At 40.2% G+C, this 24113-nt stretch overlaps 1 long non-coding RNA gene across 2 annotated transcripts in view; it reads left to right on the top strand.

Annotated features, from left to right (window-relative positions):
- Positions 1–23107, top strand: part of LOC124789277 — a 117857-nt gene extending 94750 nt beyond the window's left edge. For both annotated transcript variants that reach the window (XR_007016100.1, XR_007016099.1), the window contains exons 3-4: positions 10777–10986; positions 22971–23107. This is a non-coding gene — a long non-coding RNA (uncharacterized LOC124789277). The remainder of the gene's footprint in view (positions 1–10776; positions 10987–22970) is intronic.
- The last annotated feature ends 1006 nt before the right edge of the window (positions 23108–24113 follow it).

The following is a 24113-nucleotide window of genomic DNA, read 5'->3' as shown; positions in this document are numbered from 1 at the left end:
ATCTGACTCTTAGTTTCATGTAATTCTGTATATTTTCTTGTGAAAGTGATTTAATTTTTGATACGGCTTGTCTTGCAAAGATAATTTGTCAAACGTTTACGTATATAGTATTTGACAAGTATGATATGCAAATGTCTTGTAGGTAGTGGAAACAATATTACAATCTTCTGGGAAATAAGCGCAATGGATGACACATATTACTTGCTCGTTTACATTTGGAAAATGACTCTGTTTATTAGTTATAATTATTATACGTTTATGTGATTATGGTTGAGTGAAATCTGGTGGATGACGGAGCAGGGATAAATCACTGAGGCAGAGAACGGATCGAACTCCATGGAATTGTAATATGATTAGGAGTATTAGTCGACTCTGACCTCATAAACTGTATAAGTGAGTAAAAAATATTACTGCAAGACCCTTTTAACCGCTTATTAATTATTCATCTGAGGGCTGCGATGTTGCAACGACCTTAGGGTTCACATGAACCATGCTATACTCAGCAATGCTAGTAAGTTCTTCTTGCAGGCAGACAAATTTGTGTGAGTGCGTGACACCTCTGCTGAATGACGTCAAGTTAGGACAGTTTTTTTATGTGCGGTCTCAGTTGACAAAGTCGCCCCTATCATTTATATTATCCATGCGAGACTGAATACTATTTGACAAATTCCTCTGTTCTGTGTCACACTACGACATTTTGAAGTGAGGTGTTACACTTGTGGATATTACCTGTGGATTGGGGGGGGGGGGGGGTGTCAGTGAGAGAGGACAAGCGACTCTCCCACTATGAAAATCAGTGATTTTCATATTCAACTTATTTCTCAGAGTTGTTATATGACCCTGGATATCATTTTTTGTGAAACGACAGGAAGTTATCAACATGAGCAGACAGTGATAGGAGCACGTTTTAATGCATGCGGGAACTTCACGGTATTGAACAGTATTTTCTGAAGTTGAGAACAAGCAGGTGGTGTAGTTATTTAACAGTTAATCTTGCAATGGACATTTGGGCTTGGAAACCACGTTCAACTGTTAGCGAGAGGAACATCTCAAAGTACTTACCAGGGACAGAATGCTGGTTCCAAGAGTTTCTCTCACCGGGGTGAAGACAATGCTTTTGGCCAAAGAGGCGAAAAACTGCCTAGCTGGATCTACCTTTAAGCGTTTCGGCCACAGCAGGGACAGGGGTGCAGGAGAGCAAGTGGGACGCCCAGCCAAGATGATTTCACAGTGTCGTAAACGCCCATTGCGTAAACAGTGCGTCCCTAAAAATCGTAGTTCCAGTGTTTGCCTTGGAGCAGATACTGTAGGTGGAGCTATAAGGTGGTGTCTCTCTGCCTGATATGATTTTTGGGAAGCCTCAGGCTTTTTGAAGAATTTTAGGATCTAATGCAACAATTATGGATACTCAGAAATGGTCTATATAGGGACACAAAAGCACTTCTCTTAATTTATCCAAGGCGTCTGTTCAGACATGCTGTAACTTTTAGCCCAGTAAGATAATGATATCTGCCATAAATGTGTTGCTCATGCAACGAAATCTCTTAAGACACACTGCCTAGAGTGGCCAGAGGAAACACAGTTGGGGAGTGTAACATCTTATCTTCCCTGCACGGAAATTTTCAAGTTAGGAACTGGCTGCTTCTCCAGCAGGGAGAGGAACTTCAGTTGAGGTTGGTCGAGAGGTAGAGCAAGACAGATGATACGGCACTTGTGGAGTCTTGTGAATGGCACGAATCCCTTTGAGGGCGGTTGCATTCTGCACTTTTGGGAGTTTATGGAGTTTAGATGGAAGGGCACGAATGGGGAGAGGGAGCTTTTGATACAGTCTTTGGAGAGGAGATTGTGGCACTGGTCTTGACTGGGGAGCCTATGGTGAAGTCTTAGCTGTACCAACAAAAAATGGTTCAAATGGCTCTGAGCACTATGGTACTTAACATCTGAGGTGATCAGTCCCCTAGAACTTAGAACTACTTAAACCTAACTAACCTAAGGACATCACACACGCCCATGCCCGAGGCAGGATTCGAACCTGCGACCGTAGCAGTCGCGCGGTTCTAGACTGAAGCGTCTAGAACCGCTCGGTCACAGCGGCCGGCCAGCTGTACCAATAGTTTTGACATCAGTCATCTCGGACAACTCGTTTTGCCAAGGCCAGTATTATTCGTATCAGGTCTGAGGCCTTGACATTTGATCTCCCTGTGTTCACTTCCGTATAAATGAGTCAAATTGGTCGGTGGTATGACTGGTGAATGGGAGTATCGCACGCTGTAATATGCCAATATTTCAGGGCTGCATCGAAGATTATTGCAATCCATCTAACAGATTGCCTGCCCGTGACTTTGCGTATTTCGTGCCCGCAATAACGATTTACAGACGCCAGATATCGCTACTCTGTAGATGCATGCATCACGACAGCCATCTGAGACCGCGCTACGCATCAAGGAAGGGGTACAGTATTGCTGCTCAGGCTTGTTAGGGCAAACAGAACCACAGTCTCGCAACTCGCTCTCAGCTGCACCAGCGTAGTGTAACTTTTGTGCAGAGCAAATCCATGAAAGTCTATTCAGCATTAGATAATTTCAGATTGTGTTATCCATCTTTTGATGCAGAATAAATAGATAAAACAGATAAACCTTAGTCGTTGCCAACAGACGCCATCCAGTGGAGCGTTGCTTCTATTTGTGTTGCCAACAGTTCATGATTTATTTGTCATCTCGTTTAACTGGCATTGTTTGTGATATTTTATGATTAATAAACTCTTGCAATTATTTTAAAAAGATTTTGCCTGTTTTGATATATTCATCACCGACAAACAATTGACTACAATAATGACAAGGCCAAAATTTTTCTCAGTATCAGGTTACATTTTTAAGATTCTGCTAAAAGTGATAACCTCCAATGCAAACTAGCAACAATAACCACTGTCAGAGGGCAGGATCAGTTTAGCAGACGTGTGGCCAGGTAGACAAGTGGAAGGCTTACAAGTTAAAGTGTGTAAACGTACAGCCGGCTGTAGACTTTCAAATGAAACGTCAAGACCAGTGTAGCCTTGCATATTTTGTATGTGACATCTAAATAGAGGTAGAAGTTTCAATTTTATTTTTAGGTCGAGAGATGGTCATTTGAGTTGGTGGAGACAAGGCATTTGTAAGGATACCTGGGAGTGTCGATAAAAGAAACATTTTTCGAATATTAGCAATGAACAGACGGAAAAAGTGTCGTACTTAGTAGAACACCTAAAATCTGCCGTGAAAGCTTGTTCAAACTATTTGTAATTTACCATAGGATCCATTCGTATGAGTTTTTTGTTTGTTTTATTTTGTTGCCCATCCAGTTGCTTTCTTCATCGGCCCTCAGAAAAACTAATCAACAGGTTCTATGGCTAGATTGTTGTTTTTACTGTTTTCTCTTCAATGTGTTAGTTACACATTGCAATTGATTTTCAAATTCACGTTCATATTTCCATCAGCTGATCTGTTTATAGGACTTTATCTTTGCTAGGGGTCTGTAATAGGGAAAAAACAGCACACTGTCATCGAAATGAAGGTCGTTTAGGTATATTGGATGACAAGCTATTGTTACTTAGTTATCACCGTTTAAGAGTAGTAAAACTACTTTTAAGACTGCTGAGAAAAATTTGTGTGGTGTGGAGTCTGCTCGTCTGAATACTCTTTCATTCTGGATTTGCTGGTCTTGTGAAATGCAATGGAAACTGTAGCTTTGGTGCATAGTGCTCTGGCATAGGTTAAGCCACAACCTCATTTCTCAGGAACTGTTTGTAGAGATTTGGTTGAAACCACGTCGAAAGCTTTCGCTAAATCTGTGAATCTCATACAAAGAGGTAATTCACATTTATTCAGTTCTGTATGTTAATATTTACCTGTAAATGATACATTGTCAGAAATTACTTCTAAAACCAGTTTACCACCCACTTAAACGGCATGGTTTTGATTTAGAGAATTTTTACATTCGCTTCCGTATACAAAATTCATTGACTTAAAAGGGCCTTACAGAAGATGAAGGACATAAAATGCAATATTTTGTAGCATTCGGATTGATTGGGGGCCACATCTTCGTTTTTTCAAGACGCAAGAAGACAAATGTCAAGAGGAAATCCCCTACTAAGTGGGAAGAATGCACATTCCTTTGAAGGAACCGAAGGTGCTTGTTGAAAAAAAAAAAAAAAAGGAATATTCATATCGCTTGTGTCCGGAACTCTGTGCTGACAAATACCCACACTGCCGACTACAGACAAGACCAGAAGAGTGAGTGACCTCTTGCGTCGTTCTGGATAACCCCCGTGTGCCTCGTGACGCTACACGGCGCCAAACTGCCTTGCAAGTCGAACTCTCTTGCATCACAAGCAAAGGTCGCTGAACGCCACGTGCCAGCAAACCAAACGACCAGTGTGTCTCGCCAAGCACAGTGTTTTGAATTATGCTTACGGTGTTACTTCTAATTTTACGTTACATTACCAACAGGCTATACTCGACTGTTGGAATGTTTTACTTTCAGAAAGTACTCTCGAATCACTTTCAATTGATAGATGATTTTTGTTTAAGTGTAGTACAAGTAATTCATTCATTAAAATTCAGTGAATTCAATTCATGGTCGTCTCTCGCATGCACACACACACACACACACACACACACACACACACACACACACACACACACACATATACACACACACACACTTATATATGCCCGTCGATTGTGTTGCGTCGCTCTTTTCAGTTTTTAGTGAGCAGTAAGCACGTAAAGATGCGTAGGGAATAGAGTCTCCCTCCATGTATGAGGGCCTAGTTTGAGATTTCGCCTGTGTCATGCAGCCCACATAACACAACTGTCGAGCAGTTCCTTCTTCATGCCAATTCTCGGCCGCGCACTGCAGGGGCAATGATGACGCTCCTGAAACGTTTCCAATGAGAAGTGTTTGATCACTCACAATACAATCCGTAATTGGCTTTTCCCTGAGTCTCATCTCTGCTCACAAGAACTGCTGGGTATGAAGATAAAATTTTTCCACAGACAACGAGCTGCAGACCAGGGCAGATAAGTGGCCTAGAGCACAGGCGGCTGCTTTCTATGACGAGGATATTGGAAAGTTGATACAACACTACAACAAAACTCGAAGGTGGAGCGGCGACTATGTGGAGAAGTAGGTGGAAGGTGTACCAAACTGTTGCAAATAAAAGGTTTCTGGTTTTCATTGTGGTTTCCATTTCGCGACCGATCGGAACTTACTTTCTGGACAACCCTCGTATATAAGAAAAAACTGCAAGTAATCGATTCACGTCAACATATCCACTTTTCGTAATCTTCCGCTGCTTATTGTGAGATTTTACAGTAAGGTTTTCCGGTGTTTTCCGGTGAACGACTACATTCGAGCACTTGATTCCAACGGCGCACGAGAATGAAGATTAATAATTGACGCACCGTGTGGCAACGTCCTAGGTACCAAGAGCTCCACGGCTACGGTGTACTTCTTCAGTGTCCATTAAAACCAATGCATTTCAGGTCTTGCAGTTATGATTAAACATATGTGCAATGCACTTGTGAATATTATTCACCAACCTCGATTAAACACTGCGTATATGTTCCGCGAGTAAAAACGCTGTTTTGTTTGTGCTGTTCACAGTTCAATATTTTTTTACTTTTTCATGCCCTGTTCCATTACATAAGGTGACGAAACACTTACATCGACACATTGTCGTGATCTCCTTAGGAAACTATGACACTAGTTTTATTGCTACTTCGTTACAGTCACTGACTGCCGCTGCACTGATTTTCTACGTAAATAATTATGGTTTGACAGTTAATATGCTTCTGTTAATCCGATTCACTGTACACAGCCAGGTGCAACAAGTCTATCAGCTTACGGTCGTGAAGGTCCATAACAGATTTTAAAAACTCGCAAGGACTGAAATTCACTGGTATCAATTACTACGCACTTTGGACAGTTCTCCAATCATTTCAGTTTCGCTGTAGTTTATAGCTGACAATTTTCGCACAACTGCTTCGCGATGCGGTTGATTGGTTAAATAATCTACCAATATGTTCCAAAACGCCGCATATAGAAACGAAATTTTTCCGGAGCCCATACCTCTGGTTCTGTTGGCGACAGAAAGGAATGGTCAAGTGTTTTATGCAGTCTTTGGGTGGGGGACCATTTGTATACCCAACAGAAGGATCGACTTACTTTAGCTATTTTACAATACAGGGTCAGATTTTTAATGTTACACACTTCCTCCAGCTTTAGCAAATAGAGAAAATCGGTTGGCTCTTGTAGAAAACAATCAGCAATGGCGATTCACAAATGTGCCATTATACCATTCACGATGTACTCATACTTTCAAAACAGTAGCATGTCAACGGTTCACTAAAGGCTCATAGTGGCAAAAATTGGATAACGATTCTTAGTGATGAGTGAAAGAGGATCTACCTCTTTCCTTAGACAACGCGATCCCGCTTTCAGCTATTCATTACCTCCCTCCCTCCCCCCCCCCCCCCCCTTGCCACCGCTCCAAGAAAATTTGAATTCTCGAGACGGGTTGATGTCCTGCACAAAAGTCACAGGAAATTCAAATAAAGGCGAGGAACAAAAAATTCAACGCTCGTACAATTGACAAAATTTTTCGTCCATTTCAATATTTCCGCTGTTCCAGTAATTGCTTACCCGTACTAATGTAATGGCACACCAGATCGTTTACTCGACCTGTAGCGTGTTTGTGTTATTATTAAGCAAAACTCTCAACGAAAATCGAGATATTCTGGTTAAACGTTTCGATTTGCTAGAATATACAGAATGGTCATCCTGTTGGTTTATCTTCAAATTTGACTCAATCCTCCTCTTTCTTCCAAGCAACCTCATGCTGACATACAAACAACTTCCTTATGGCAGTTTCAAAGTGAATGAATCGATGATATTAGCATAGAAATATAAATCTTCTACGCTCCTCCAATCAACCCAATAACTTTTATGTAGCAAATTATTCACATGGGTATGCTTCATTCACTCTACTGGATGGTGATTTAAATCGATGAGCGTGTTTGGGTTTCTTGTCCCTCTTCCAGCTTCCTGCTGAATTATTGCCTTCTGCAATTTCTTCCTCCATAAATGAAAAAGATATTCCTGGTCTGCCTGGAGGGTGGACAGAAGCTGCGATGGGCTCTGTCATGCAGTTCGCAAAAGCTGAAGAAGATGAGGTAAATCATTGTTAAGATTACTAATCCGTTCTTTTTGAGCAAAATTATGGTCAGGGTTATGTGGTGATCACCTTTTGTAATAATTATATTGACGAATTTAGAGGTTACAACTTTGGTATTTGGTCGAGAGCATGGAGCAAAATAGGATCCAGTAGTACAAAGTATGATGTATCAGGCAGCGTAACTTGCTATGACAGTGCGAGAGAGAGAGAGAAAGAGACAAAGATATTGTTTATTACTCTGTGGCGGTCAGCGCTCACATAATTATTCTTAGGATATAGAGCTTTTGTTCTTGTTAAGAGTAATTTTACAAGAGGAGAGCCATTCTTGTGATGTAAAAATCGACGCCATTGCGAGTTTTTGATTCACATTGTAAAATATATGTGTATATGGAAGGAAATGAGTTAATAGAACAATAAAATATCGTTCATTTCAAGATGGTACGTGTTATTCTACACCCAGCGTATACTTCTATTGTGATTTAATAATAAACACCAGAGTGAGAACAGTTCCGACGGGAGCGTTCAGTTCTAGTGAAATAGTTCGATGTTTTCTTCGGAAAAGAAGTCACTTCATGGATCATTCAAATCCACAATAGTACCTGGACATTTCTCAGAAGTTAAAGAAATCTGATTGCTATGCAACAGAGCCCCGAAGAATATTTCTCCATACTTTGGTTACCACTGTCAGCTCAACACGTTATCTACAGCATCTGGAGCAGATTTCTACAACAGCGGAAGCGCGTAATCGCTATCAGTTTCACCCATCGCCCTGTGTACGCTGTATGTATTTACCCACAACAGTGAACATACAGTTACTCACACGCATAGAAAGACACTACAAGGTGGTGTGGGAAACATTTCAGTATAAATGTCCTGTAGAGCTAAACAGTAATTAGCCTAGTAGTAGTAGTAAACAATTTTTTTTTTCAAGGGACCCATTATAAAAGTCAACCTTGAGATGCCTCCAGCATGTTTCGTTTCATTTGAAATATGTCATCAATTATCTTGACTTTAATTATTAACGTAAATTAGTTTGCCATATATATTAAAAGAATTATCTTTCCAGCATGAGCCTCACCCAGTGTGTTCGATACAACCAAGTGATCGCTACTGAACAACAAAACATAGTTGAGTGTATAGTACGGTTCCCGTCAGGTAGTTTGCGAGTGAACTGTGTGTGATACATCAGTAAATTGGCGTCTGCAATTCTTCGTAATTTTTTTTTAATTTCTGGTCTACTGGTCTGGTCATTGTTTGTCTCCCTACAGCCACTTGAGCAGTGCTGCAAGGTGCCTTGACCATCTGAATCCTAAATTAGGTTCAGACAGCAAATGCGTATGAAGTTTAGTTTTCTAATAAAGAGGAGAACAATCCACATGGACGAGTAAATAGAAGAACCATTGATTTCCGGTTACCCACGTAGAGTTGGGTTCTCAAATCAATGAGCAAGGGACGTTCTTGAGGTAATTAGGTCTAGGATTTGCGTTTGTCTCGTGGGAAGTTTTATGTTCCAAGAGTCATCGAACAAGTCCTGTGTACCCCTTTGACTTTCAACGTGGTGTTGGCTGCATAGTCATTGAAAAATGATCGTTCTTGTTGAAATTCATATAAGGACAAATACGTGCGTGTGAAGAATTTAGCAGGATTAGATAACTTTTGTAGGTTCCTAATTTAAGGATATATTTGTCAGCTTAGCCCCATGTCCGATACCATGCTATTTCATCGAGTGTTTTCGTCAAGATCAAATAGTGCCAGTAACAAAGCTCAGTTGCTATTTAATTCAAAGCATTTCCAGTAGAATGAGAATGATTGACGAGCATGATCATCCCGTGACAGTGGTAGAAAGAACGGTAGGAGCATGATACCCCCTTCCTGTTCCCGTGCATAATTTTAAATTACGATGCCGCTACTTTAGAGACAAGCGCCACGAGGTCGAAGAAAGACAATAAACAATGTTCTGTTTTTAAATAAGTCATGGCTTGCATGCCACAATATGCTGCATATTTATTTGAGAATCTTTGGTTTCGTAGTCTAATAATTTCACCCCAAAACCACACCCGATAGCAATCCTGATTAGCTACTTCAGTTGATGAATTATAATCAATCACTAAATAATTTTGGTAAAGTCGATGAAAGATAGTGACTGTAAGACAGATATCCTCTAACTTCCTTGGTTCCTTGAGCCCTCCCATGCGTTAACCGTTATGCATGGATGAACAGTTTGTATTTCACTTAACAGTGAAACAATTATTTTGGGCCGATCCCTTTTTATGAAATCCCAAGCATTAAATCAAGGAAAGCAGCAGAAGTAAATATACCCACTGGAAAGCAAGTGCATGCAGTCTGCCAATTATCTCCCTCTGAGTTCGACGGAAAGGAGTAAAGTACAGTCGGACGTAGCTAAATGCAGAGAAGCAAATCAGAAACAAACGGTAATAGTTCAATTTCACAGCATAAACGATAGCTTCGCGAAATAAAAGGAAGTGTATCAAACTCAGTTTTGCCCGTTGATGGACATAATACGATTTGAAACGTTGCTCATCCTTGTATTCAGCTGCCTGAAAACTTCCAGTTCCCAGGGAGATTATCGCACGTTCTAAGTCTCCTACACCCTGAAGGTGTCCTGACAACAACTACCGTTAATTCACCAGTCTCCAACAATTTGGTTAACACAAATGACAACTGCCGAAGACAATGGTGTTATTAGGCGTTTTCATATAGAAGCAAGAAAATTTTATCTGTGTTAACGTTGGTCAACTATTTTAGCTATTTTCAAACTGTGGTTGAAGGAAAACAGGGTGGGGTGCAGCGAAACGCGTACTGAACCTTGTAACGAACTAGACCTTCAACCACAGTGACGTCACTGCATAAAGCCTCATTTGTTGTATAGAACTCTCCGATCAAGTGCATCCTAGACTCCGAAGCTGTTTTGACATTTCACACACTATTCCTATTTTCTATCCATAAGAAGGCCACAGAGATTTTGTCGTTAAGTTTTGTTAGATAGCATGAAGAACCATCATCAAAATCCTACTCCACCGACGTCACTTCGCGGTAACAGCTGTAGCTTCATTCCATTCGTCCTCTATGTATTCAAATGAGTATGATTATATGCTTTTGCAGGTCCCTCTCTGAAGTAGGCAGCAGTTACAGGGTATTATCGTTACTGTTATGAAGGGTTAAAGAATGCAAAGATCAATTAACAACAATATTTTTCTGATTTATTGTTATCTCCTGCCAAGCCTACCCTGCTGTTTGAGCCCCTCCCCCAAATGAGTCAACCAATGATAACTGATTTTTGGCTGGGAAGGAAATTTATGTCGTTGAGATTGTGTCAGAGTACAGATAAGTGATGGCAGGCAGGCCAATGTAAGGAACTTAACTTTTCCGGATTCAATAAGACCGGCAACGGCCGTGACGGATGTACTAATTCTCAACGATGTGCGCGCGTAGAACCTTCCAAGGCTGTTTCTAATTACGCAATTCTGTATCAGCCGGTTGACCCGGCCTGTATCGTTATCTGTATGGTATAAGAAGCGAATGTGGTGCTGTTATGCCTGTAGATTTCTCGAGACGAGGAGCGTACAATGAAGAAGTACTGTCTGCTGACGTCAGTGCTGCTGTTGCTGACGCTTATGGTGGCCATTTTCTCGGCCTCTGCCACGCAAGAGTCGGTGACGACGCCCAAGTCAAGGAGGAGGATGATTGAGCCGATTCTCAGGTGTCCGGATGGCACTGTCCTAGTCGGTGGCTCCTGTCGAAGAGCACTAAAGGTTGGTATTAATTCTGCGGAGTTATCAGCCACAATTCATGTTTCACTTGTACTTTGCGCACCAATGTAAGTTGGCAAATGGTGTGTTTCATTATATATTAACGTAAGGAGGACCCGTAGCAAGTAACGGGTGTCCGGGAAGTAAGGACTAATTTGAATTTTGCGCCATTTTGTCGTATGACGGTTTCCAGCCCTGGTTTTATCATGTTTGTTATTTTCGATCCTTCCCATTAGTAGCCTGATAGCTTTTGTGTGATGAGCACTGTAGTCTGATGTCTATTTTCGTCATGGAGCAGATGATAACTGAGCAACGTATCCAAGTCATAAAAACTTACTACAAAAACAGTGGAAGTTCCACCGCAACGGCTCGTGAAATGCGTGCGACACTCGGACATAAGGCTGCTAAACCGAATCATCAGCTCGGAGGCTGATCTGGAAGTTTGAGACCACGGGTTCTGTTTCAAGAAAACAGGACGACCGCGTTCTGGTTCGACAAGCAGAGAACGAGAACTTCACAAACAGATCAACTTTCACAGATGAGGCGCACTTCCGCCTCAGTGGGTACGTCAATAAGCAGAACTGAAGAATTTGGGGTAACGAAATCCGCGGGCGACTGTGGAAGATGAGATGCATCCACGACACACGGACTGTATGCTGAAGATTCTGGGCCGGAGGAGTGATCGGCCAGTACTTTTTTGAAAATGACGAGGGAGCTGCCGTCACTTTGAACGGCAAACGTCACCGAAACATGTTTTCTGATTGGTTTCTCCCTCTTATTCATGAAAATGGTGAGTTTTGGTTTCAACAAGATGGTGTGACATGACACACATTCCGTGAAACGATTTACTCCGCTGAATGATAAGTTTCCTCAAAAAATTATCTCTTTGCGAGGCAGTCAGGAATGGTACGCCAGATCATGCGGTCTTACGCATTGTGACTTTTATTGTGGGGATTTGTGAAATCAAAAGTGTACGTGAACAAACCACAAACAGTACAACAATTAAAGGAAGTTAAAATGGTTATTAACGGAATCCCACCAGATGTTTGTGAAAGCGTTATCGAGAATTTCAATGAACCGTTTCTGTGCGGCCTTGTCTGGTCATAAGGATAATATAATTTTTCATACGTAAATGGGAGGAATTACTTAATGTGTTTGTAACAAACATTACATTTTCAATAAATTTTGTAAGTTGTATAGCACTTTAATATTCGTGTCTACTTCCCGGCCACCTTCTAGATGGCTTGGAGTTTCCACGTTTTTAATTTTAAATACTTTTGACAACTAAAAATTCAGTAACAATGTTTCAGCGTTGAAGACTGTTTACTCTGATGGCTGTAGGATATTTTCTAGAATTTATCTCTGAAAACATGTTACGTGTACCATAATTTGGACTCCACTGTCTCGCTGTAAGTGACAGATCAATCTTATTCCTGATTCTCATACCGGAAGAAGGCAGTACAGTATCATGGTTGTGCTTCATTTCCCTTTCTAGCGGAAATCTTTTCGATTCGTTTCATGAACGACGTAGAGTATCTTGAATTCTTGGAATAGCTGCCATAATGTCCTTAAGAAGCACTAAAAACCAGAAAATCGAGATAGAAAGCTGCTTTGTTTTTTTTTCTTTTTCCTGGGCAAGGATTTCACTTCTGAATCTGAAACTTAGGAGGCTGCCTTAAATAACTGTGAACAATGTGGTCTTTATGTAGTTGAATGCAGTTTTATTTATGCTTCATATGCAGCGATGGATTCCACTATGTTCACATACACAATTTTTAATTGGAGTGTTACTCATAATTAGTCGAGTTTAAAGAAGAACTAGTTACTTAATAGAACAAGAAAGACGTAAACACTTACTTACATAGATGCCAGGAATCTGTGATGATACACATAAAAAAGTGATTGCATTATACATTGTTTTGTCAGTTTTAAAGAGCACCAAATACATGGTGTCCCATTTTAATTTAACCAGCGGATATCTCTGGAGCGCCGGCCGGAGTGGCCCTGAGGTTCTAGGCGCTTCAGTCTGGAACCGCGTGACCGCTACTGTCGCAGGTTCGAATCCTGCCTCGGGCATGGATGTGTGTGATGTCCTTAGGTTAGTTAGGTTTAAGTAGTTCTACGTTCTAGGGGACTGATGACCACAGATGTTAAGTCCCATAGTGCTCAGAGCCATTTGAACCATTTATCTCTGGAGCGGCACTATTCTGAAAAAAAAAGTCACCATTAAAAGTAGTAAGATTTGAAGGGGCTCATGGAATGGTTACCTCGAATTGACGTTGAACCCTGTTGTCAAGGTCAAACCAAGGTTTAGTTCATTTTTGCAAATGGTAACCCCTACTTTTTATTCCACGTTCGTATTCTACGTGAAAAAATACGCATTATTTGTAGGAAACATTTTTTTCGAAAAACCAATGGTTTGTCACCAGGGGACACTTCATTGTAGTTTTGCCAGGTTACCTGTATCTCGAGAACGAAGCGAGATAGGGAAAAATTTTCAATGAAAATCTTGTATGGTTTCTGAACTCTGGCCAATGGTGAAATTTTCGTGAACTTGAAGTGGCCTTGAAATTCTTCAGTAGAGACTAACTTGAATGCAAATACCGTCACCACTGGTGGAACTTAATGTGCACCACTTGGAGGGTGCCTAATCAGAGACCAGGCTTGTGCTTGTGCCGGCACAATCAGAGAACAGAAGGGTGGAGCTTTGAGGACGTCGGGAAATTTGAAATCATGACTGAGGGTTCTCATGGACATAAATAACAGTGTTTTGAGGGATTTAGAAAAATACCACTTCGTCAAACTCTGATGAATTTCGCCTCGTGGGACTCAGAACAATGTCGTCTCGCGAGACTCTAATGAGTTCCTGCGAAGTGAAATTTTTTCAAATCAGTACAAGAAAAATTATTCTTAACACGAATGTTTGGAACCTATAAGAGAAAAATTTATATGAGTCACCTCGTCTCGCAGTCGACTTTCTCGTCCCCGTCTTTCGTTTCTGCCTTCTCTCCATATTTTAAAAGGACGGATTACCATGGGGTATTTCATTATTATGTAAAGGTGCCCTCTTGAAGGACATACATCCGTTGGACACCTAAGTCATTTTGTAAAAGAGCGCACTTGAATACTGTTTGTTTCTGCTTCATGTTGCGAGCATGTGTAAACAAACGGGTCGGGTACACTGTAATAAGCCAGTTGTCCTGCAACACGCTTGCGGGATGTTTCGTTGAAGGAAAAACCTAAGGGAACCAATAATAGCAAAAGTGATCAGCACAGTTTCTTTTTAGACTCTAATCTGTCCGAAGTGGCTGATTACAAGCCATTAGAAACAGCAAGAATTATAAAAAATTTTGGTGAGTGTCGCTATAATTATGCAGCCTCGCAAACATTCTATGCCGAAAGGTATCCCCATGACTGTCGTCCCACGAAGGTTACAATTAGATCTCTGGTAAGGCGAGCTGAAAGAGGGACCTTGAATAGGTAGAGACGAAAGATGGAGCCGGCCGGAGTGGCCGTGCGGTTCTAGGCGTTACAGTCTGGACCCGAACGACCGCTACGGTCGCAGGTTCGAATCCTGCCTCGGGCATGGATGTGTGTGATGTCCTTAGGTTAGTTAGGTTTAATTAGTTCTAATTTCTAGGCGACTGATGACCTCAGAAGTTAAGTCGCATGGTGATCAGAGCCATTTTTGAACGAAAGATGGACCCGAGAGAGGGGATTGCGCTGGGAGTTCGTCGTATCGTCGCTGAAGATCCACACCTTTCGACTCGTCAGATTCAGTGTATACATGGCGTGCCTCGATCAACAGTATCCCGTGTTTTAAGATAATTTAAATTCCATCAATATCGCTTACATATCACCCAATCAGTTTAGCCTGGGGACCCTGAGAGACGCCTGCCACTTTGTCGATGGACCGATATGCAAACACGTTGTGATCCTTTTTTATTCGCAGGAACTCTCTTCACAGACGAGGCAGACTTCGACAACATGGGAGGAGTCGATCTCCATAACGCACACTACTGCTCGGAAGTAAATCACTGAGCACAGAGACTGTGGTCAATCAATGTCCGGGCGGGAAATTACGTGATAGGTCATGTATTTTATGGCGAAACGTTGAACGGCTTCCGCTGTCTTCATATTCTTTACTAGAAAATATCCCTAGACATACGAGCGCATATGTGGTTTCAATACGACGGCACCCCTGCACATCAGGCCTTAACTGTCAGAAGGTAGCTTAATGAAACTTACCCGAATCGATGGATTGGTATCGATATTGAAATTCGTGAATTCTCTCCAAGATCTCCAAATTTAACACCATTAGACTTCTTCTTACGGGGAGCTGTGAGGCAGAAAGTGTAGGCTACTCTACTCCCCCGACGACGCCAGAAGATAGGAGAGAAAGGATGGTGGCCACCTACCAGCCAATCACTCATCAAATAGTTCAAATGGCTCTGAGCACTATGGGACTTAACATCTGAGGTCATCAGCCCCCTAGAACTTAGAACTACTTAAACCTAACTAACCTAAGGACATCACACACATCCATGCCCGAGGCAGGATTTGCACCTGCGACCGTAGCGGTCGCCTAGAACCGCTCGACCACACTGGCCGGCCAATCACCCATCAGACACTGAATGATGTCGAGACCAGTTTCCGACAGAGTGTGCAAACGTATATTAGGCAAAGTGGGCAGCTGATGGAGCATCTAAGTTCCTTAATTTCCAGTCAGTACCATGTTAATCAGCCCTTTCCAGGGCTAACGATGTGCAAAGTCCACTTGGCAACCTCCACGTTGTGCACAGTGGGTTCTGCTAAAGCTGATGGTATTTGATTTCATGTTAACCCCCACTGAAGAAATTCAAGGCCATTTCATTTCAAGTTTAAGGAAATTTCAGCAGTGGACAGATTTCAGAAACCATACAAGATTTTCATTGAAAATTTTTCACGATCTCTCTTCGTCTCGAGATACTGGCAAGCTGGGAAAGTTACAATGAAGTGCCCCCTGGAGCAAACCATTGGTTTTTCGAAAAAAAAAGTTCTCTGCTAACAATGCATATTTTTTGACGTAGAATGTGAATATGGAAAAAAATAGGGGTTACCCTTTACAAAAATGAATTTGACCTTGGTTTGACCTTGAAAACAGGGTTCAACTCACTTCAGGTAACCATTCATGACCCCTCCATACTTTACAACTTTTACTACAGACATTTCTTGCAGAATTGTTCCGCTTCAGAGATATCGGCCGGTTAGATTAAAATGGGACACCGTGTATATTGTGCTATTGTTCTCTTAGTATCAAAAATTTTCCAGTCTGAGTTCGATATTCGACAAATATCACACCAATAAAGCTTTGATTGTACTGATTTTAACAACATGTGTATTTCACTAATTTTATTTTAATGCATATGGCACAACAACGAAAAACAGCTACAGTTTATATCGAAAAATTCCTACATTTATATAAGGACGTTTCAGTATGAATGTAATGCATTACAAAAATACATCGAAAATGACTAATAATGTATGAGAATATAAGATTCAGACTGGAAATATTGTGTACCCTGCAATTCCACTTATAAATTGCGCATTTCGTATCGTTCAAATTTCGAAAAGTTGTAAGTAAGATGAAATTTCACCGTAAAGGTAATGCCCGCTATATGTTGTTGTTGGAGTACAAGAAATTCAGTTTATCGGTAAATTCTATGAATATTTCAACGTAAGTGATGAATTTAAGATAAGTATTATCCAAACTACAATTTTACAGTTGTGAATATGAAGTAAGTGCCTATTAGTTTTCAAACAGCTTACACTTACGGATGCCGCATGTATCTTTTAACATAAGTGATACATTTAAGTTAAGTATTATGCATACTACGATTTTTCAGGTGTGAATATGAAACAAATGCCTATTTCTTTCAAACAGCTTATACTTGCAGATGAAGCTTCTGAAGTATCCTTAATTAATCATTCAACAATTATTCCATTGGCTGATAAAGGAACGGCGCAACAGAATTTTTCTTGTATGGTGCGAACATTCATTACAATGTAGGTACAAAAATAAAAAAAAAACTGACTTGCTGGAGGGCAATATCTACAAGTAGGGAGGTATTAGCAGTATTTTATCAGAGTTCATCGACTTAACTATTTGAAAGAGAGAAAAAAGTAATTAATGAACTGACTTAGCATATAACGGTGGAACGGGTCCTTCCGGATGGCATGAAGAGTACAGGTTGCAGCCAATTGCAAGTGGTGGCTCACGTCGGAATCAGTGATGTGAGTCGCTTTGGATCGGAAGAGATTCTCCGCTGGGTGGGTCATAAGTCCACTACATGCAGGAGGCAGATACGCGGTTGGCAGGGGCTGTGTGGCGTGGAATAGGCGGTATTTTAGGTTAGAGTGTCTAAGGTAAACACAAAAAGGGCTTCAGTCTCAAACGGTGCAGGAAGAACGTAGATACAGGAACCATCGGTATAACATTTGTAAATGGTCTTAGTTGGGAAAATACTAGAGCTCCAAGCTCTGATAGAAAGCACTGATACTCAAATCGTTATAGGCACTGAAAGCTGGCTAATGCCGAGATAAGTTCAGCTGAAATGTTTGCGAAGAATCTAACTGTGTTCTTAAAGAACAGGCTAAGCACAGTTGGCGCTGGCGTGTTTGTTGCTGATAGAAGTAATTTATCTTGTGGCGAAACTGAAGTAGATAGTTCCTCTGAGTTAGTATGGGCAGAGACCACTATGGCAACCAGAATAAAATAACAATTGGATCCTTTTACCGACCTCCAAACTCAGACTATACAATTGCTGAAAGGTTCAAAGAAAATTTGAGTTTAATTTCAAACACTCACCCGACTCATACAGTAAATTAGAGTTGGTGGTGACTTTCATTTACCCTCGGTATGTTGGCAAAAATACATATTTAAATCTGGATATAAGCGTAAGACATCATCCGAAAGTGCGTTAAACACAGTCTCTTAAAATTATTTCGAGCAGTTAGTTTATGAGATCTCGCGAATAGTAAACGGTTGTGAAAACACATTTAACCTCTTAGCAACAACTAATCCTGAGCTAATAACGAGCGTGAAAACAGATACCGAGATTAGAGAACATAGGGTAGTCATAGCGAGACTGAATATTCTAACCCCCAAATCCTCCAAAACTAAACGAAAAATATACCTATTCAAAAAGGCGGATAAAATTTCACTTGACTCCTTCCTGAGAGACAATCTCCACTCCTTTCAAGTTAACAATGTAACTGTAGACCATATATGGCTTCAATTCAAAGAAATAATTTCTACAGTAACTCAGAGATTTATTCCAAATAAATTATCAAACGACGGAGCTGATCCCCCATGGTACACCAGACGGGTCAGAACACTGTTGCAGAAACAACGAAAAACGCATGCCAAATTTTAATGTATATTCTAATATCTCAGACAGAGAGCATCGTTGTGTCAACTTCACGTGTGGCAAATACTTTTTGGTGTGTGTGTTTGCGTGGTGCTTTGAAAAATATAGTGATATGCAAATAATATAAATGCTGCATATATTTTTGCAATATTTCGAAAATACAATCCTGCAACTTCGCAACAAAATTGCGCGTATTTTCGATGCAAGTACTATAACCACTTAACCTCACATATTTGTCTGCTCTGTGTTTCATCGTTTGGAGGTTAGTTATGTTCACATATGGTGTTTCTAGTACTATTTTCTACATTAGGGCAGCAACACACCAAGAATATTTCGCTACAGTGGAAGAATAAAAATCGAAAATTGAAGATTATGTTAAGTGCATCTTGTAAATCTTGTGTACAGCCGTCTGATGATGAACTTGTCAGTTCGAAGCAGGTTATGGCGCTATTTGCTAAAATAAATATCAGTATTATCAGTATTAATAATGTCTTTGTAAGAATCAACCTACATTAAAACAAGTAAACTTTTTATTATTTCAAAAGTAGTTCAGCGCATGTGCTAATTTTGCCCCGCTGTGTGACAAGACGGTCAGTGCCTTTACTGAAAAATGTCTGCTATTGCCTGTGTAGCCAAGATTATGCCCAGGCGTGCACCTATTCATCCGAAACAAATCAACGACCATGAATGTCTTTCTTCAGGAGTCCACAAGTATGGAAATCAAATGGGAGAGATGCAGATTGTATGGATAAAGAGTAAGGGCTTCCCAGAAAAAGTTCTGCAGCGTAGTCGAAACAACCTTGGAAACATGTGGGACTGCGTGCTGCAGAGGTTTCGCTGGGGAGGCTTTACACATCCACCATACAGTTCACATCTCTCTCCAGGCGAATTCCATGTTTTTGGAGCCCTGAAGAAAGACATTCATGGTCGTACATTTGCTTCGGACGAAAAGGTATTTTCCGGGTACAATCAAGATTCTGTAGACAACCGTAAAAATATTTCCATTAATGCATTGACCGTCCTTTCTCACAGTGGAATAAATGTATTAACAATGGTGTTGATTACTCTTGAAGTGATAAACAATTTACTTACTTTTTTCCATCTCCTCGTTTTAATTTGACTGCCCCTTACATGTAAATGATACATGTAACTAATCATAGGTATGTATCATTACATATGTTTGAAACAACATTCGATCGTTTCACTATATATCTTTGTAAGAACTTACAACATTTTTTTTTCAAAAAAAGTAAATGGCCGTATGCCTTTATTGGCTGGGAGACCCCATCTCGTGTAGTTCGCACGCCTATTGTAAGTTTTCTATTTGAAGCCATTTCACCGACAAGCACGTCGATGATGATGAAAACCACACGCATCTAGTCCCAGAGCCCGCAAAATCTGACCCTGCCGGAAATCGAAACCGGGACGCTTTGATCCAGAGGTAGTAATTCTAATCCACTAAACCACTAGCATGTGAATTGTAAAGAAATTGTCATATAATTGGGAAGTTCATAAAACTTCTTGGCTTCAGTAAGTGGTAGCACCACGTCTTGAGTTAGCTACGGTTCACCAGCTCCTTGAAATTGACGAAATGTGATGTCAGATCTCATCTTCAGAAATGTTCTGCCTGTGATGTCCAAGTAGAGCAAACAGCTCATCCAAACGCTGGATGTTGTCTGCTGTCCTGGGAAACATTCCTCTGAAGTATTTGTTTTCTACATAAAGAACGTCTACCCTTGCTGCAATGAATTTTATTCTCACAGACGCGTTTCGCCTGTTTTGGCTATACCATATCGTCAGTGGGATCTATGATGAAACAGTTATGGTACATTTTTGCTCTGATACGTATTGTTCGCAGATTTTAAAACAGTTCAGTTCTCGCTTCTTATGTAAATAAGTGATTACTTAGAGCTCTTCAAGTTTTTAGCTGGCATCGGCGTTTCCTCTTATCTGCTCAAATGGCGGTCGTACTACCGCTCTATTTACGGAACATAAGGATATTTTTGTGTTTCGAATATTTGTATTCCCACTTTTCATTTTGTTTGCTCTTGTTTTTGTGCTGTACTGTCAGTCTTCTGTCACTAGTATAGACATAACACTAATATAGACGTAACTACTTTGAGTTCACTGTGTATCTCATCTCGTTTGGTTAGTTTACGTACACGTTTATCTTGCCAACCTAACGAAGTATACGCTGAGAACTAATGTCTATTCATTTCTGTTATGCTTATATCCGTGTGTGTGTGTGTGTGTGTGTGTGTGTGTGTGTGTTTGTGTGTGAGAGAGAGAGATAGAGACAGAGAGAGAGAGAGAGAGACTGAGTTGATCTGAGTTTTGTTTTAAATGTTTTATGGAGAAGTTCATGGACAAGTGAGTGGAAAGGGGGTGTCATGGCGCCTCAAACCGCGCGGCCACTCCTCGTGGCAGTCACGTAGTAATTTGGCAGCTAGTTGACTGTTCTCAATGATGTTGTATGTTTACAAACTGGCTGTAGCTACTCAGCGATACTGTCTGAGATATTTATAGTTTAGTTATTTGTGCTCGCGGGGTAGCCGCGCCTTGCCACGGTTCGCGCGGCTCCCCCCGTCAGAGGTTCGAGTCCTCCCTCGGGCATAGGTGTGTGTGTTTGTTGTCCTTAGCGTAAGTTAGTTTGAATTAGGTTAAGTAGTGTGTAAGCCTAGGGACCGATGACCTCAGTAGTTTGGTCCCATAGTAGCTTAACACAAATTTCCAAACTTTAGTTGTTTGTGGAATCTTTGATTGTTTATTTTTTATCCGTTGACGTCTTGTCCCGCAGTAGTAACATTTGATTTTCGTTCGTGGCTCTTTCCTGGACTACCTGACTGTAGATAACGATTCATCAGTCTTAAAATTACACCTGTTCCCGTATTCAGAGCCCTTGCAGCATCAGCCTTTTTCCCGAAATTTTCAGTTATACCAGTCTCCTTAATGAATTCATCACAGTTTAAATGACGACCTCGTTCCATCATTAAATCTATTCTTGACTTTTCTTAACTATTGACTATAATTTTACACAGTTTTTACTTATTTCACCTTGTAAAAATATACATACTTAATTCTTAACATTGTAATAGGACAAAATAACAGTACTGGTTTCTATGGAAACCTGGCAGAATTACAAATGAATAGTACTTTAATATTGATTTCCATTCAGTTTTGTAACTTCGCCAATTTTTTTAGTATTTCCATTCTTGAAGCTGTTGCTTAACCTGGTTCGTCTAGAAAAGAGGTTATATGATGAACAGTAAGAAAAGTAAAACAAAGATAATTCAATAAAGTCGAACTGAATCAGGCGATGCCGTGTGAATTGTATTAGAAAATGAGTCATTAGTCTTAGAACATAACTTCTTATTTTGACCAGCAAAATACCTGATGACGGTAGAAACAGAATGTAAAATATGTACTAGGAATAAGAAGAAAAGAATTTCTGAAAAACAGAAATTTGTTAATTTCAAATAAAACTTTAAACGTTAGGAAGTAGTTTTTGAACGTATTTATCTGCAGCCTATTCTTGTACGAAAGTGGGCCGCAGATGGGAAACAGTTCAGAAAGAAGAAAATAGAAAATTATGAAATGAATACTGAAGTCTAGATGGGCCTATGAAGAAACTAGGTTACTGAATCAAACTGCGGAAAAAACAAAATTTGGGGTACAAAAGAGAGAGTCGGTTGACCAGCAACATCCTGAGTCATCAAGGAAAATCAATTTGGTAACGACACCAATACTGTAAACAAGCTGAAAGGGCGCCATTTGCAGTAGTTATACAGAGGTGAAGAGGCTTGAGTAAAATAGACTAGCATGGAGAACTGCGTCGAAGCAGTATTCGAACTGAATACCACAACAAAAGCAGTAACAACAACAACAACAACTTTAACGGCGAACCGATCTCACATATTCACTCTACTAACTCTACTAACTCTGCAAACCATTATTCTTCAGCAGAATGGCTGAAGACACCATTTAATGAGTGGGATTCCAACACTATGTTAAGATATGCACTGTTAGGTGCACTGACGTCTGTCGTACCCAGCCACAAGCAAGGTTGAACCACCTGAAGATGTTGGACAGTTGCTGCGAGGAAATATTGTGGAATTTGCATAACGTGATCCGGTGGCAAACCCATGAAGACTATTTAAAAAATTATATTGTTCACCACCATAATAAGATTTAGTGTTCTGCACTTGGAGGAATGAGGGAGAAGCCTGTTTGGGTACAGGGATACTATTGAGTGGATTATGAATGTAATTGGATGGGAATTGATTTAATATAGATTTGTTTTCGGGTACACTGTTTCATTGTATTATCGATGGGAATACTGCAACGATTATTATCTGGTAGCTGAAGAAATATCTTCCAAGTGTGGCCCTCTTTGATAGCAAATATAATTTACTCGTATAATCTTTGTCAAGTCCCTATGGTTAAAAACGAGTGATTACACTGTACTTCAGCCAGTCTCTGAGTACCTATTCCTTATGTGTATTTCATTGTGAGCAACTGTATATATTCTGTTTTCCAAGGCAAATTTCCATTAACCTGGTACTCTCGTTTCTTTTGCAGATTAACAGGTGATAAGACGTCAACAGTGAAGAAAAATATCATATGAAGATCTATTACAATATTCAGATAAGACAACCTCAGACATTAAACAATTCCATACCTCTGGTTACTAATAAATGGAAGAAGACTGTTGTAAACGAGGAATTTTGAAGAAGATCTGGAAACGATGTCATCATTTAACCCATCCTGTGAAATCTTAATCACAAACTTTAGGAGAGACTGCTTGATATCTGCTTCCTAAGTCATGCTTAGAAGAATGAAAAAATTTGATTCTAATGTTAACAGCACTAGTATAAATGGAAATTACATTCTATTGTCGTTAAAACTTATCCCAAGTATAAAATAAATAAGCGTGAATAAAATAAGATACATATTTTATGAGTTATAAGGTTTTCAAATATGGAGATGTGTTTTGGAACGAATTATTGAGTATGTCACCTTTTGGAACCAACAACAGTACTTCCATGCCAATATTACCATATGACTGACTAACTTTTTTAAAATTTTGCATATGAGTACACACAATACTTCATTCGAGGCCATTTGCGGTCATGCTTTATAATGAAGTCATATGTCTGATTTTACTTAAGAATATTCATTTTACTCAAAATGCTGTGCATGAAGACATTTGATGTTAGTCTCCTTAATTCAGGCTCTTTTTATGCTTTCATTAGTTAATAACAAGTTGCACAATATTTATATACTCCTCCTGTACTGCACAGATAACACAGTTTGGATCTGGATGCAAATTTGGCTCCTTATCCTTCTTCCTCCTCCTTCTCATAAACACTTCCCATTATATTCCTGTAATACACGAAAGATTCCACCTATATCCAAAATGTTTCCCAAGTAATTTCTCAACATCACAAAGTTTTTCTTTTTCGATGATGAAGGCATCTATGGGAAGTTACGTTTTATTCAGTGTTAGGAAGTGTGTTTCCCCGTTTTAGTATTTCTTTGTACACATTCGGATCACTTCTGTAATACAACTCACTTCTTACTACAGCTGCATTTTTCGAACTTTTTATCATAATTCTCTGGCAAAATTTCATTTTGAAAGCCAGGCACTTGGTAGTTATGTCATACCTGTTTAGAGATGGACATATTTTAGAGCAAATATGGAGACTAATTTGATATGTCGAT

Source organism: Schistocerca piceifrons, chromosome 3 (genome assembly GCF_021461385.2).
Source record: "Schistocerca piceifrons isolate TAMUIC-IGC-003096 chromosome 3, iqSchPice1.1, whole genome shotgun sequence".
In the NCBI taxonomy this organism is placed as follows: Eukaryota; Metazoa; Arthropoda; class Insecta; order Orthoptera; family Acrididae; genus Schistocerca; species Schistocerca piceifrons.
This window is presented reverse-complemented; position numbering and strand designations above follow the sequence as displayed.